At 46.5% G+C, this 16980-nt stretch overlaps 1 protein-coding gene and 1 pseudogene across 1 annotated transcript in view; one reads left to right on the top strand and one right to left on the bottom strand.

Moving 5' to 3' along the window:
• The window catches only part of LOC134367165 (G-protein coupled receptor 143-like), a 350752-nt gene that overhangs the window by 115989 nt on the left and 217783 nt on the right, over positions 1–16980 (bottom strand). The window lies entirely within an intron of this gene.
• The window catches only part of LOC134367017 (H(+)/Cl(-) exchange transporter 4-like), a 32003-nt pseudogene continuing 18027 nt past the window's right edge, over positions 3005–16980 (top strand).

Here is a 16980-nt window from a genome sequence, read left to right on the forward strand (position 1 = left end):
GGAGGGCTAGAGAATATGGGCCACTTTTGTGGTCTGCTGCAGAGATCAGAGGTCAACAAGCTTTTTCTGTAAAGGGCGAGATGGTGAACATTCCAGGCTTTGTGGGTGATATGGTCTTTGTCGTAACTACTCAACCCTGCTGTTGTAACGTGAACGCTGCCATAGACAATATGTAAACAAGTAGATATGCTTGTGTGCCAGTAAAACTTTATTTACAAACCGGGCAGTAGGCTGGGTTCGGCCCATGGGCTGCAGTTTCCTGAGCCCTGACCTAAATGATCCAGGCCAAGTAGAAATCTTAGATCCAGGCTGTAGGTTGCTGTTCTTCCTTGAACCCATGGCCTTGAGGATGTAAGTGCAGGTGTCATCTGCCAGCAGAAATATTCTTGTTGGAGAGAAGAAATTAAAACATGTGGGTGGTTCAAGGGCTCCCTTGTAAGTTGCAAATGACTGTGTGCATCCATTTGGGGTTGTTCCTTGTACTTTATTGAACATACAGAGCTTCAGTTTATTTCTCAGTTAGCAAATCCTTGGAGTTCCATCCCTGTGGCTCCCCTGCCTGGCTGGATTCTAGTTCCTCATCCATTTCACCTCCCAGGTGGATCCCAAATAGAGTCCTTCCCATTTTCCCACCTGGGTGTTCTCTTCTTGCACTGTCTCTGTTCTGGTCATCTCTTAACTCCAATTTCAGACATGACATCACCATTTCCTTCCAGGCCCCCAGGAAAGTCCCCCGAGGCTCTGCAGGTTATATCATGTTTACTTTCCTCTACCAATTATGTGTCTAATCATCACGATCATAACATGCTCCATCAAAGTTTAAAGATGTAATTTTTCTCCAGAGCGAATTTTTATCTCAAGCATTATTGCCTGGAGTAGTTGTTTGACTAGAGGTTTGGTTAAATTTCAAGCAGCAAATACAATATCCAGGTCTCTGCAATTATTCTATATGCCAGCTGGGTTTTTCTGATGAGAGCTCCCACTGTGGGCCAATAGCCTGTCATCTTATTTTTCCCATCAGATATTTTCTTTACCACATGTAATAGGTTATTACCATCTTGTTTTTGTAGAGATGAGAATGAAATCTTTGCTCTCTAATTTGACCCCTTCCCTTATATTACTGGTTCTGTTATTGGCTGCTCCTGCCTTATGCAATGTGACTATTCCCTGGATACTCATCAACGGGTGTAGTTTTGGACTTGGCACTGCTCAAACCTCAAACTTTTAAAGTTTTAAAGCAGCCGAGTTGCACGGACGGTCAATAAATCTATCACTGTGGCCATTTTATTGCTTGGAAGGTGATTACTTTGCCCATAGCGACTTTTCAATTTGATTAAAATCCAGCGTCGTCAGGTCATGACTGAGTCCTCCAGATATAGAAATACAAAAGGAATGAGAAGTCCACACTCAGATATTTTTATAACCACCCTTCAACTTTTTAACCATCTATTTTGGCACTTTTGTGGCCCTCATCCTATAATTCAAATTCCCATGCTCTTTACCAAAGTAGTTTTTATTTAGTGCATATTTCAACCTCCGGTCTCTGTAGGAGCATGTTATTCTTTCTGCTAACTGGTGGTGAGCACTGGCCTGCTCCAGATTAGCTCCCACGGGATCTGTAAATCAGGCTCTGATGGCAAGAGAGCCTGGCAGATGTGTTGGTTCACTTGCAATTGTTTTCCAGGCAAGGGGAGCTGGAATAGCGCGAGTGGAATTGTGATCTCAGACAGGAAAGGAAGAGACATTCACCTTTGCTACTACCGTGGCAGCAAGAGCCCTTCTGACTGTATTTTAAGAAGAATTAAAAATGAGCGTCTGTGCCCAGAGCTCCTTGCCCAGGGCAGTGTGCCTCCAGCCTTGCATGGCTCTTGGCTCCTGACGGGTTTTCCTACCTCCCTTATCCATGTCCGTGGTGGCGCCAGGAGTGCAGAGGGCCGCTGCCATCTGCAGATTGCCTTGGCTCCCAGAAGCATCTTCACTCCACTGGTGCTGTGCATTATGAATATCTGCGATGACAACCACATAGACTGTCTGCCCGAGTGGTCCACTTATCTCCCAGGGGAACCAGTTACCAGTTTGGCTACAATTATTTGATTTTGAGTGGTATGCGTCAATCCTATTAGCCCTCGACACTCTCATTTTGACACCTTGCTTTTGCAGGATGTGGGACTTCTCAGAAATGTATCTAGTTGCTCCTCATTTTTGGATTCCGTATTTGCTAATTTGCCTGCTCACTCAAATTTATTTGTAGCCTCCGAATCAATACTGGTGGTGCTTTCAAAGTCATTCACAGACATGTGCACGTGCACAGTGGCAAAAAATTGAGTTGCCAGAAGCACATGTTCCTCGCTGAGGTCGAAGAAGGCAACTCTCTGCCTTTTTGTTTTCAGTCTCATGCTTTAAACAAGTGTCCTTTCTGTGTTCTATTTAGTGCCATATTTTTCACATTTTTGTGCTTTTTGCTTGGTAATCTTGCTGTTTAAAATGGCCCTGAAAGTGAGTGATGAAGTGCTGTCTAGTGTTCCCACGTGCAGGAAGGCTGTGCTGTTTTATGGAGAGAATACGTGTGTCGGAGAAGCTTCACCCAGACGTGAGTGGTAGTGCTGTTGGCCATGAGTTCAATGTTAATGACTGAGCACTATCTATTAACTACAGTGTCTGTAGACAGAAACACGAGATACAAGGTTGTGTATTGATTTGTTGACGAGAATGTGAGCAGAGGCTCTCAGGGCCCTATCCCTGTATTCCTCTAGGAGCGGTCATTGAGTTTTTGCTAATGTAGTGTCTGAAGTGACTTTGTAGAACACATCTTCTACCTATAATGAGAACTGACTGTGTATATATGTTACTACAGCAGAGATGCCTATGCTGAGATAACTTCTGGTTGTGTAAGAAAATAGAGCCCATGGGTTATCTTCTGTCATGTCCGTGTACATGTCCTGTTCACATTTTCCAAGACCGTTTTTCTCTCTCAGGTGTAAATAGCCTGGTCAATGCAGGAGCGATGAGTGGCACTGGAAACCTGATGGATTTTCTCGATGAGCCGTTCCCCGATGTGCGGACATAATGAGGACTTCCACACCATCGACTGGCTAAGGGAAAATTCACGGGACACCGACAGACCCAGAAAGGTAGGTGGTGTTGTGAAGGGACAAGCTGAAGGGGACCCCTACAAGTGGCTGTGGCATGCTTGAATCCGGAAGTTGTTTAGTGGGGGCTCAGGTTCATGTGTCATGTACCAGGTTAGGTTCTAAAGAAGTGTTAGGTGAGTGCAGAGATGTGGACAGATGGCTGTAGCTCCGGGTGCTGGGGGTGGGAGGCTGTGTCATATAGAAGTAATGGGGTGCAGAGCACAAGGAGGGGACTCTGGAACCAGATGAATCTGGCACACTTCCTGCCCTTGACACCTTCGGGCTAGGTGACTTTGGGGGTGCCATTTCTGGGCCCCTCATTTTCTCATCTGTGGGGACGGAGGTGATTATTCCTCAAGGGTAAGTGAGGCTGTGTGTGTGAAAGCACATGTTATGGGGCCGGGCGTCTAGTTGGCAGTCGATGTATATTTTAATGGGCTGCAGTGAAGCTACGTGTAAGTGCTATGGGATCCTCTAAGAGGGACGGTTGGAGAAGAGGTTCTCAGAGGCTGATATTTCAGTTGGGACTTGAAGGAAGACTAAGAGTTCACTGGGCAGACAAAGGGAAAAGCATGTAAACACCAGAGTGGCCCTTTCTTAAGTCAGAGGCATGAAAGAATATGGCACACTTGGGCAGTTCAGGGAGCTCCAGGGGTCTGGTGGGGGATTCCTGGAAGGGGAAGAAAGCAGATGAGTCTAGAAACGAGAGTAAGGGCTGGCCGGTTGGCTCAGTTGGTTAGAGCGCAGCCTTGCAACACCAAGGTCAAGGGTTCTGATCCCCTTACTGGCCAGCTGCAAAAAAAAAGTGACAGGTCCCTGGCATGAGAGTGGGTGCTGAAGCTTTAGAGGTGGCCAGGGTGGCCAGGGAATGTGGAGGGAGATGGAAGGAGGCGGTCAGGACCCTGGGCAATGCCAGGAGTTAGGAGGTCTGGGGGAGGTAGGTGGGTGCCAGTGACAAACTCTGAGGAGAAGCAGGGAGAGGTGAGGGAGGGGACCAGCCGAGAGTTGTCCCAAGTGAGAAGAGTAGAGAGTGTTGAGGAGGGGCTGCTCCCAAGGTCAGCCTCCATGGAGGGGTAATGGTGAACCAACAACATGGGGGCTGTTGGCAACTTCAGGGAGAGCCGCTTCAGAGGAAGATGTGGAGGGACGTGGAGAGTGTGACTGTGTCACGCCATTTCACGAAGGTTGGCAGTGAAAGGAGGAAGAGCTTTGCAGGAGTGAGGTTCAGTCAAGAAGATGGCGCAGCCTCTTGTCTCCAACATGAAGGAGCATGGGGACAGGGCAGCCTTCCCTCTAGAGCAGGGCTCAGCAAACTATGGCCCTTGGGCCAAAGCCAGCTGGCACCTCGTTTTGTAAAGTATTATTGGAACGTTGTCATGCCCATTCATTTACATGTTCTTTATGGCTCCTTTTGTGCACAGTGGCCGAGTTGAGTAGTTGCAACAGACACCATTTGACGTGCAGAGCCCCAAATATTTACTGTCTAGTCCTATATAGAAAATGGTTGCCAACCACCGCTGGAAACGGTTGTGAGGGGAATGGTGATCTCGGAGGATTTTGTTAACACAGGGAGGCAAAGGTGTGTTCTTACAGTGTGTATATACGTGTCCATCTGCCATGGTAACTGTGATCCATGCTGCTAATTCACAGTTCTTGCTGTTAAAATTAAACCTTGAAAACAAAAGTAGGAAATGCAGTCTTTGTTGAAGAGGATTTTGAATGAACAGACCTGATAATGTAAGTTAAAACAGTAGCTCATATTCAAGATAGTGATACCCAGTCAGTGCCTCATTCAGAATGGCTTTAAATAATGAAAGCTCAGATCACATTCAGTATGTTTTTCTAATCAAGTGCAGTTTTTGCTACTCTTGTTCCTTGGAGACTATGATGGCACCTCCATAGCTCTGTGAACTAGGAAGCCCATTGTGTGATTGTGGCACACAACTGAATGAATAATGTAACTGGGAATTTGGTTGCTGAATGACCTTCATTTTCTCTTAATTACCACCCTGTTTCCTGAGAAAACAGTTTCAAGGAGCAAAGCATGAGTTGAAAAATGTGTGCACGTCACCTGCTGTGACTCCTCTGCTTCCAGATAACCAGCGAAAGCAAGTAGTCCATATGGGGGTTCATCAGGAGCCTGCAGGACGCCTGGTCGGGCTGGGTGGTCATGCTGCTCATCGGCCTGCTGGCAGGTATGCAGGGCACGCAGCGCACCAGGGCAAGCTGCGGACGCTGACGCCCCCGAGCCCCAGCCGCTTGGGATGATGTTCGGAATGTGGAGCGTTTCCCTTTTACCCCGTGCAAGAGATTTCTTACTGGAAATGTCTAAGAGCAGAATATATGACCATATAGTTTCCATCAAATGTGTCATCGATTAAGCTTCTGGAGAGCTGTCATTATAGAGCTGGCTGGCCCTTTCCACATAGTGCAAAGGTTTATGAGCATGCGGGAGTGTACTGAAAGCACGCGTTCTGCATTCTGCTGTCCTTGGTTATGTAGAAGCCAACGAAATATGAAAACGTTTTGAGCTGCCATAATCAAACACCACATGAGACTGGCTTTTGCTACTACTGGCCGGCCCTGGAATAACCTTTAAACACCGTAGGGCACTCAAAACCATGCTAGACACCCACAGGGTCTGAGGTAGGCCCTGGGAGATCCCCAGCCCCGACATCGTTCTGACCCTCGGGGAGTCCGTGTCCTTCCTTTTTATAATCCCAGCACCGTGTTTGCCAGTAGTAGATGTTTCCAGAGTAAATGGACGAATATCTGGAGGGGAAACCTGTCGTTTTAATGTCAAATGCACCAGCTCTTCATGGAAATTGTGTCCCCAAACTTAATTCCTTTGAGGAGCCTGGGAGGGTTAATGTCTAAGAATTTAAAAATTTGAGCATGCTGAAGAGATCCCCTGAATCAAAATCCCCTACATGTAACAACATAATCATTATGGCAGGATAATTGATCAGAAAAGTGACTGTAATACAGGCAGAATATAGTAAGTGCTTTAAGAAAGAACAGTAATGAGACACATGATTTTGTGATTACAGGTGATTCCGATTTCCAGGCGACCTTTCATTTATTTCATGGGTAATTGTAGGAGAGGCTCGGTGGCCAGGGAAGGGCCCCATCTGCCTCGTCCGCCTCGGCATTCCAGAAAAAAGAAGCCAAGAGGAATGCTTGAGAGCAGCCCTTTCCTACTAGCCACAGCAGCTGTCTCTTCATTTCCCCAATTCTATTCTCCTTCCCCCAGCGGCGGCAACCAGGGAAGGGAATTAGTCTTGGCAGATACATGGTCTTCTGCCACCACGTTTGCCTGACCGCTTCTGTGAAGACCTTTGAAGGTGGCCGGGGTGGGGCAGGGCAGGGGGGAGGGGATGGAGTTTGCTCTGGATTTCGATGGCCCTACTTAGAATAGATTTATCAAACCTTACACTGTATCATTATTCTTGGCTCCTAGGAAGGAGAAATAAACAGGGTAAATGAAGACACTTGGAACAGATGTTCTGGTGTCTTGCTGGAATAAATGGCACAGCTTAGATTTATTTGGCTAGTGGAGGAGCGCAACTGGGCTATATTTAGGTGACCTGAAATTGACCAGCTGGTCTCACTATCAACTCAGTTGCTGTCAGTTCTCGCAGGAGGAATCACCTGGGGAGTGAAACAATATGTAGCACTGCCCGGGATTCAATTAAACAGACTCTCTGGAGGGGGCGCCCTGGCATTGAGTAAAGCCTCCTCTTCTCCCCTCTGTGATTGGAATATGGAGGCCGGGGTGAGAACCGCCGGAGAAAGGAAGGCCCGTGGGCGCATCTGCGCATGAGTACGGAAGGAGGGCAAGAATGGGAGGACAGTGGAAACAGAAGTGGCTCAAGTGTTCTTTTGGCCTGGATGCACCAATTGTCTGGCTGGCTGTCCGTCCCCTCAGTGGCGCCCTGGCCACTCTATTCTGACCCCTGATGGAGAGGCCCAGCGGCATCTCTTCTGCAGGGCGTTTATCGGGAGCTGCCACTGGGTGTCGCTGTTGTACCGTGGAATAAAGCTGAGGCTCAGTCAGCACCAGAATCAGCAAGGAGAATTGGGTGTGGGATAATGTGATGATGAATGAATGAATAAAGATGGAATTTGGGGTGATCATTGCGTCTTGCCCCTGGATATCTGCAGGATCCCTCCCCCACCTTGTTTGGGTCTTTGTTCAAATGTTACCTTTCATTTGAGGCCTTCCCCGACTGCCTTCTCTAAAATTACATCCTTCCCTCTGAATCTCATCCCCCTTTCCTGCTCTGGGTATGTATATATGTGTGTATGTATATATGTGTGTATGTAACAGCTTTATTGAAATATATTTCACATGCTACACAATTCACTCATATAAAGTGTCCAGTTCACTGGATTTTAGTATATTCACAGAGTTGTGCAACCATCACCACGATCAATTTTAAAATAATTTTATCACCCCCAAAAGAACCTCTGCACTTTTTAGCTATCAAAGCCCCAGCCCCAGTCCCCTCTCAGCCTCAGGCCACCACTAATCTACTTTCTGTCTCTATGGATCTGCCTGTTCTGTATATGTCTTATAAATGGAATCATACAGTACAATGTGGTCCTTTGTGATTAACTTCTTTCACTTAGCACAATGTTTTCAATGTTCTTCCACGTCGTAGCAAGTATCAGTGCTTCATTCCTTTTTATTACTGAATACTACTCCATTGTATGGACAAACCACATTTTGTTTATCTGGTCATCCGTTGATGAGTATTTGGGTTGTTTCTACTCTTTGGCTGTTTTGAATAATGCCACTAAGAGCATTTGTGTGCAGGTCTTTATGTGGACACATGTTTTCGTCTTGGGTATATGCCTCTGAGTGGAGTTGCTGGGCCAAATGGTAACTCTGTGTTTAACTTTTTGAGGAACTGCCAGACTGTTTTCCAAGGCGGTTGTACCATTGTATCGAGCTATATTTTCTCTCTAGCACCTATCACCTTCTAGTGGAGTCCCTGGCTACTTACTTACTTGTCTAGTGTCTCTGACCCCTCCGCGAGGTACAGCTCCATGAAGTCAGAGACTTGGGTCTGCTTTGTTCGCTGCTGTATCCCCAGGATGTGGACTAGTGACTGGCATGTAGTAAGTAGGTGCTCAATACATATCCCTTGAGTGAATGAAGGGACATGAGTTTTCTGATTTTTTCCCCCATTTATTTACTGCAGTCATCCACTCAATGTGGACATATAGCTCCAAGTATGTACCTGACGTGGGTACAATAACGGACAAGGCAGGTATCCTCCTTGCCCACTTACAGTGGACACAGGCTCTGGACGACTGATCTAACCCCCTCTGTGGCATGAAAACCAGACAATGAAACTTTTTTTCCTGTGATTTATAGCCTGTGGAAGTACAGACGTATATATACCTATATTGCTAACCATGAGATCACGATACAATAGGTATGGAGATGGGGCAAGGCCCGAGAAATACACTTGGGCCACACTTAGGAACTCAGAGAAGGCTTCCCAAAGGAGGGATATAAATGCTGGAATTTGGAAAATAAGGAGGACCCTGCCCAGTGGAGGGAGGGTAACGCTTGCCGAGATGGTGCAGAGAGGAGCTCCTGGCATGTTCCAGAAACATGGATTGGGCAGAGGATGGGGGTTAGTGATGGAAAAAGATGAGGCTAGAGAGATACGAGGTGCATGCCATCAGGGACAGCAATCTGTTGAGGATTTGGGCGTTCTCCCAAGAGCAACGGGAAACCGTGGCAGGCTTTTCCATAGCGACTGGCATGGGTCAGATTGGCAGCTTTGAAAGCCTGTTTGACCACAGTGTGGAGAACCCACCGGAGGGGGGCAAGTTGGGCATGGAGACCCGAAAGGGGGCTCCGGCTGCAGCCCAGACAGAAATGATTCTGAAACGGTGGCCTGAATGTCAGCAGAGGCCATGGGGAGGAGGGGACGGGAGCGATTCAAGAGAGATTTGGAGGTGGAGTCGCTAGGATGTGGTGATTGCCCGGAGAGGGATGTGTACGCAGGTTTCTGGTTTGCACAAGTACCTGGATGCTGGGCCCTTCTCTCAGCTGCGAGCAAAGCTGGGCCTGGGAGGGAGATACTGTCGCTCAGCGTTGCATGCAGAGAGCTGGGGTGGAGATGTCCCACAGACCCGAGAAGCCAAATAGACCCGTGTCCTTTGACAGTTGCTGCTCATTGGCTTTGACTGCCTGGGGCTCTGTTAGAAAGGGTGTTTGAGGGTGACTGCACATGAGTCTGGCACAGTGGATAAGTGGTGTCTGACGGGGGCATGTCAAAAGCGTTGTGAAGGCGAATCCAGTAGAGTGTGTCAGATCGATGGGTGATGTCTGCCATGGGCAGTGGAGCTGGCGGCTGGGCTCTGTGGTGACTGAGCACAGTAGGCAGGAGCTCCTACGTGCCTGGAGGGCAGAGTTAGATATGCACAGCTACAGCTCCGTGGCAATAGAAGGACGTGAACCAGGTGGCCAGGGTCGAGAGCATAGTGTAAGAAGAGAGAAGGGTTTAGGGTCAAGCTTGGAGGAAATGTGCCTTTTAGAAGTTGGGTAGAGCAGAGATCAGGGAGACAGAGAAAACCAGAGAGCCAGGAGGAAAGCAGGGGAGGATGATGTTGTGGAAACCAAGGGCAGGCGTGTTTCTAGAAGGATGGAGTGGTCAGCAGTGTCAAAGGATGCTGAGAGGTCTGGAACTGGGGTCAGCACACTTTTTCTGTAAGGGGCCAGAGAGTAAATATTGTCAGCTCTGTGGGCCACACCCTCTCGGTGTCACCACTTCAGTTCTGCCTCTGTAGTATGAAAGCAGCCACAGATGGCACCTCATCGAGTGGCACGGCTGTGCTCCAATAAAACTAGATTTACGAAAACAGGCAGTGGCCAGATTTGGCCCATGGGCTGTAGTTTGCTGATCGGGTCCTGGAAGATGAGGACTGAGCAAAGGCCATTGCCTGAGCTGCGGGTCTCCAGGTGGACAGAGCGGAGTGAGGCTGAGCAGATGAAGAGACAGGCCGGTGGCTAGAGGGGAAGGTGGGGCCGGGCAGTGTTCACACTGAAGGCTGCTGGGAAGGAGCCATCAGAAAGGGGAGGTGGCAGGGATAGGAGAGAGACAGGGGAACTGTAAGAGGGAGGGCCTGAGGACGCAGGGGGTCTGGGACCCAGGCGGGCCGCTGCACATGGAGCAGAGGACAAGGGACAGGGTGTGCCGATGTGGGGCTGCGGATGCCTTTTGGGGTGATGCGGGTGTGAACCTGATACTGTCGTGAGGATTCAGTAAAAGTTTCACAAGTTAAGAAGCCGGAGAACATTCCATGCCTTTGGAAAAGACTAGAATGAGTTATTGTGGAAAGAGACGCGAAGCAGCCTTTTGTGGCCCGCTGAGCTGCACAGTCTATTATTTATGTTTTTGCTGGGACATAAGTGACTATACACGTGTGTGGGGCACAGCCTTGAATATCTGTAGCCGTGTGCAACATGCGATGCTCCGACCAGGATAATTGGCACACTCGGCATGACACCATGTCATCGTTTTCGGTGGCCCTTTACCAGTCCCTCCCTGGGCCATCTCCCCTCCCCCTTTCCCACCTCTGGTAACCTCGGTCCTGTTCTCTCCTTTGCAAAGTATTATTGGGATCCTTTTGTCTTTCCTTCTTTCTTTTAAAATTTATTTTCCAGCTCCCACTTATGAGTGAGGACATGTGGTGTTTCTCTTTCTCCTGCACATTCTATTTCATCCCACTTCTATTGGCCTTTAAAGTCATTATCTACTTGTATGGACTCACGATCCCTTACCCAGAATTTAAAGAATCCGGAACGTCCTAATAAGCATGGGTTTCCCAAGTTTGCTTCCCATTTGGTGGCAAAACCTTACTCATTTATGATGCGAGGCCGTCATAGCTGTTATGCCTCCAATTTGTCTGCATTATCGTGTTTCCCCAAGAAATGTTATTGTGCGCACCCAGGATCCTGCCCCAGAAGCTGCTGAGGGGGCTTTGTCTTTTACAGTGTACATACCCTATTTCTAAAATTTGGAAACGGATGAATTCGGAAAGTTACGTGGCCCCAGTGGCTTGAGATGAGAGTGTAAACCTGCGTGTCTCAGTCTCCTACCTGATGTAAGCCACTGAGCGCCTTGTATCTCTCCCTGGGCTGCTGCTGCCCTCACCGTATGTGTTCAGTGACTGTGAGGTTAATGAGAGAAGCTTCCTATGTAAGTGACAGCCCATGGCATGTTCATTCCTGCTCTGGTGTTGGGGCCTGCGTGGTCGCCACGTTCCAGCGTGGCTGCTGCGTTGTGCATTCCCTTTGCATCACGGGCGCCTCCTCTTAGTGGCTTGTGCTGCTTCCTCCAGGCCCCTAGGCTGGGGTCATCGATCTTGCCTTCGACTGGATGACCGACCTGAAGGGAGGTGTCTGCCTGTCTGCCTTCTGGTACAGCCACGAGCAGTGCTGCTGGACTTCCAACGAAACCACTTTTGAGGAGAGAGACAAGTGTCCACGGTGACAGAAATGGTCGGAGCTGCTGGTGAATCAGTTGGAGGGGGGTGTCTGGGCAGGGTCATCCTGGGGACTCCCGCAATTCCACATGCCTTTGGAACCCTGCGGGGTGATTCGTGAGTGTGATGTCACCTTCAAGTGTCTGTTGCGATGATAGTCCACGGTGTAATACTAGTGTGACTTGCTTTTCTCTAGCTCTAATGCAGCCACCCAGACTTCACTTGGAAAACCCTTCCTCACTGTTTCATGTGCTATATACATATATATTTTAAAGCCTTGTATTTGGCTTCATTTTTCTTACTGAACATAGTTTGTTGATCATGCTGAAGAAATACCATTAATTTTTATACCTTTTAATTGAGGAGAAAAGATGAATTATGTTTTTTTAGAATAACAGCTTTAGTGAGATATAATTCACATTCCACATTTAAAGCGTACAATTAACCGTCATCACAATCTAACTTTGAACATTTTCATCAACCCCCAAGAAACCCTGTACCCATTAGCAGTCACTCCCATGACCCCCCAACCCACTAGCCCCTGGCAACCGCTCTATTTTCTGTCTCTATAGATTTGTCTATTCTGGAGATTTCATGTAAATGGAATCATATAATGTGTGGCTTTTTTGTCTGCCTTCTTTCACTTAGCACAATGTTTTCCAAGTTCCTTGATCTCGTAGCATGAATTAATAATTCATTCCTTTTTATGGCTGAATAATATTTCACTATACAAATTTACTACTTTTTAATTTTAAAATCTAATTGTTCACATTTGTGGGGGGATATACCACATTTTATTTATCACTTTATCAGTTGATCAACATGGGTTGATTCCACCTTTTTGCTATTATGAACGATGTTGCTATGAACATTTTTGGACACATGTTTCATTTCTCTTGAGTGTATACCCAGGAGTGGAATTGCTGGGTCAGATGGCAACTCTGTGTTTGACCTTTTGAGGAGCTGCCAGACTGTTTTCCACAGTGGCTGCACCATTTTACCTTCCCACCAGCAGTGCATGACGGTTCCCATTTGCTCTCCTTCTTGCTAACACCTATTATTATCTGCTATTGATGTTAGCCATGCTAATGGGTATGAACTATTACCTTATTGTGCTTTCAGTTATCTTCCACTATATTTTATGAGCGTATTACAGAGAATGATCCGGGCCTTCTGTGAAGAGAATGTCCCAGGCACAGGGGATGTGGTGATGAACCACAGACCTAGTGTTTGCCCTTCAAGGCACTTAGAGCTTCACATCTTATAAAAATCTTAGCTCAGGAAAGGCTTAACTTTTACCAAATTCAGTGCTTACCACAATGACTATGGGTCATCGAAGGATCAGAAAGCCAGGTGAGGGGACCTAGGAGCCAAGCTTCACATTAGGGGTGATGTGAGGACCGTTCAACTAGAACAGTTCTTGGAAGGTACATGTAATCTGTTTATACATCTCCTCCCTGCCCCAGTTTTTTTGCCTGACCAACTTAGCACAGCTGAAGACATTTGGAATGCACTTTGCCATTTTGCTAAACCCCTTTCTCACTGAAATTGAAAATGAATTTCTTCAAATCTCAGAAGTAGAAAGAGATCTTTAAATCTCACACATTCTCAGTGCTCTCTGTTCTTTCCTAAAAGAAACTCTCTACTTTGGCCTATGGGCGTGGGCAGGCGGAGGTGGCTGGGTGCCGTATTTTATTTCTTCTCTCCTACTTGCAATATGTGTTTTGGGGAAATATGGCCATCCATCTTTTCAACTACTTTTAATATTTATACTTTGGTTCAAAGAATTACTGTTAGTAGGAGGGAGAAGTTATTTTTAGCCTCCAAAAAAAGTACATATTTAAGTGGGTGAAAGATATTCCTCTGTCCGATATCTCACCACATAGGGTGTGAATATATGTGCTTGTAAAGGCCAGAGCAGTCTTCTGGAATGTGTTTTGCATTTAATAGGAACACATGTGGCTGTGTCCATGGCCTGACTTGTAGGTGACCTCTCTTTCCTTCCGCCCTCACTTGAGTCATCCAGATGGTAGCAAGAAGCTGAGGCCTAAAGAAATGCAGACTCCACTCAGCAGACCAGGTCCTCAACTGAAAAGACCCCAGACCATGTGTTTGGTTCAGAAAAATGCTCCCCACATACCAGATAATTTGGAATCAGTGAAGTATTCTGAGGGAGATGATCAAGTTTTCCCTCAAGTAGTGCCTCTCAAATGGGACCTGAGACTCTGCATTTCTGGCAAGCTCCAAAGGCATGCTGAGGCCGCTGGGCCAGGCAGCTCACCTGAGTAGCAGCATTCCAAACCACAGCTCCTTGCTCATCGCCAGTGTAGTTGCTTCCTGGGGTGTGAGCGTGGCCTCGATGAAAGCTCGGAGAGACCAGTCCACCGCAGACCAGAAAGACAGGCCTTCCAGGCTCTGAAGACAGAATTTTCTGCATCACACCGTTCATTAGCTCTAGTGCAAGTGGTGATTAAAATCGAGCATCATTCACGGCTTCGGTTGCCTCTGAGACGTCAACCGGTGGAAGGTGCACGTGAACAGCTCCTGGAGGAACACCGGTGCTGTGTTGTGTGTACCCACTGTAGCGATGGCGACAGCCGATAAAACCGACTCTGGCCTTTTTGTTTTTACAAGACAGGGACTGGGCCTGCCCGATCCCATCAAAGCGTCTGCTCTCCCGACAGAGGGGTGGCATTGGTATGTTGCTCAGGTTTGCCATGGCTCATGTCCTCTTCCTTTGTGTCTGTTTAGGGTGCCAGTTCTTACATTCTGAATTACTTAATGTACATCCTGTGGGCGTTGCTGTTTGCATTTCTGGCCGTCTCCCTGGTGCGCGTGTTTGCGCCATATGCCTGCGGCTCTGGCATACCCGAGGTGAGTCGTGGCTGAATTTCTTTTGTACCAATAAAAAGAATAGCAAAGACGTCCGTAGCACTGTTGTGCCAAGCACAGTTCTGAGCATGAGCTCATTTTACTAACTCATTTACTCCTCACAGTAGACTATGAGGCAGGTACTATTATTGTGCATTTGGTAGTTGAAGAAACTAGCACAGAGAGGTTAAGGAACTTGCCCAAGGCCAACAAGCTGGTCAACTGTGAGTTCAGGATTCATACTCTGTATCCAAGATTTCTGCTTTATCGCTTCTCAGATGATTAAACCATTGTCGTAGTAAATCAGGCATAACTCTTAAGGCCTGTGGAATCAGTTCATTAACCACATGCATAAATTGTCACTGGGATGACTCGGAAGTGCGCCTATGATATAATGTGAAAAAAGGGCAATAGCGGAGGTTTGTTGCTATGAAAGTTCACTGATGATTAAACTCCCTTGCCACATTGTGCTCTTCTGATGACCAGGTAATAGCAATCTTTACAAAACTTAATTTCACTTTCACCACATGCACTGTGAATTTACCCTTGTGAATTTAGCGTTCTTATAGTTTTCAGCACTTTCATGTAACCAAAGTATGAGGGAAGTGACCTCAAACATCAAGGGGAATGCCTGAGACTGAACTTGAAACCTACAAGGATCTACTGGGCAGAATAATGATAATTGAGCTGATTCGCAAAGAGCTCAGACAGTGAAAATTTTAGCCAGAAATAATTTTAAAAATTCTCGTATTATCCCTCGAATCAATGCAATTCAGTTCTACAAGTTGGTGCTGCAGCAAGGCCCACAGGCGGTAGAGATGGTGAGTTTGAAGATGTAGTTGTGCACCAGTTGTGGCGACATGTCCTCACCATTGGGTGGTGCCCTCCACCACTGACGCAGGTCCAGGTATTTTCAGGTAGGGCTGAGTCATTGAAAGATGGTCAAAAGAAAAATTCAATATGGTCTTGTTTCAGGAAAGATAGGGAATAAATCTTAATATGTCATGCTGAATTTTTGATGGTTTATATTAACAAATTGCTTCAGGAACCCAAAAAAAAAGCCGTATTACCATCGTATTTTCTCAGTACAGTCAGTTCTGCTACAGTGTGACATATGCATTCCTAAAATCACCATGCCATGCAAAATCACGCAATTTTTAAAAAAAAGCGCTTATGGAGAAAATGGGTTAGGAACACAATACTCAAAAACTTCATCAGTGATACATATAAAAAAAAAAAAGGCTAGTAAAAACAGCAGCACAGTTTTACACATTAAATGGCCAAGAATATGTCAATACTACGATAAGTATGTTTCTTCTTGAAAAAACTTGAAGTTGGCTGTGGAAGTGGGCGTCAGAAGGGCTGCAGCTTATGAGTTACTGTGAAGGGGCTGCAGGAGAGTTATCTGGACCTGGAGGGGAAGCTGTGACAGCGGCGTGCACGGGTGTGGCTCCCCAGCACACGTGTGAACTGGTTGATGTTTGAGGCATGTGCGTATGTATGTTTTGTGTTTTCCTACATAGCTCGGTTCAGCTGGGTACGGTGTTCTGCATTCACCTCGTATTTCTCCCAGAGCAAATTGTGCATAAACAGACATGGAATTTGTGTTATGCTCAAATTCTTCCCTAATATATAGATAGCATTAGAACAAATTTGCATTTTCTAAACAAGTATTATAGCAGAGCTGACTGCATTTTATCTGACACCTAAAGCCTAAGGCACCCTGGTGTCTTAGTTTATGATCCCACCACCCGCTGATAGGTGTTGTTGACTCAAATATTTCCAAAATAAGGAGATGGCCAGTGGGGAATTGGTGGAAAATATAAAGCAGAAACAAAGGGCATGATGGGCAGTCCCGTCTTCCTCTTCCAGGAACCAGAGGTGTGAGCCTCAGCTTGTGATCTTACAGACAGACCTGGAGCTCGAGTATGAGCTCTGTCTTTGAGGGCTGGCCAGACTTGGTGTTCACTTGAAGTGGGCATCTTTAGTGGTGATAGCTGAACTCAAAAGACGTGAACTACCCAGAGGAGCATTGACATTTCTTATATAACAAAAGTACCAGGAACACATCTATGTGGATGAAACTGAAAAATGTGACATCAAGTGAAAAACTAAGTTGCAAAAGAATATATAAAGGATGCTACTTTCTATAATAAAGTCCATAAACAGCCAAAACGAAACAATGTATGTGCTAAAACATAAAGAAAGGCAAAGAAATGATCGGAAGTGGTGAAGGGAAGGAGGACGTTTCTATTGGGGAGTGAACACAGGCTTTTCAAAGGGACCCACTCTTCTATTTCTTAAACTTGGGAGTGGGTACATAGTGCTTGTTTTAGTAATTTCTTTTAACCATATGTAAATATGGATGTAATAGGTTCATTTCTCCATTTAGAACAGAGATTATAACAATCTTTTAAAGTATCAGGAACCAAATAACCTAAGTTTAGTCATTATGACTCAGCAGTAGCAA

The sequence above is a fragment of the Cynocephalus volans genome, chromosome X, assembly GCF_027409185.1.
Source record: "Cynocephalus volans isolate mCynVol1 chromosome X, mCynVol1.pri, whole genome shotgun sequence".
Classification (NCBI taxonomy): domain Eukaryota; kingdom Metazoa; phylum Chordata; class Mammalia; order Dermoptera; family Cynocephalidae; genus Cynocephalus; species Cynocephalus volans.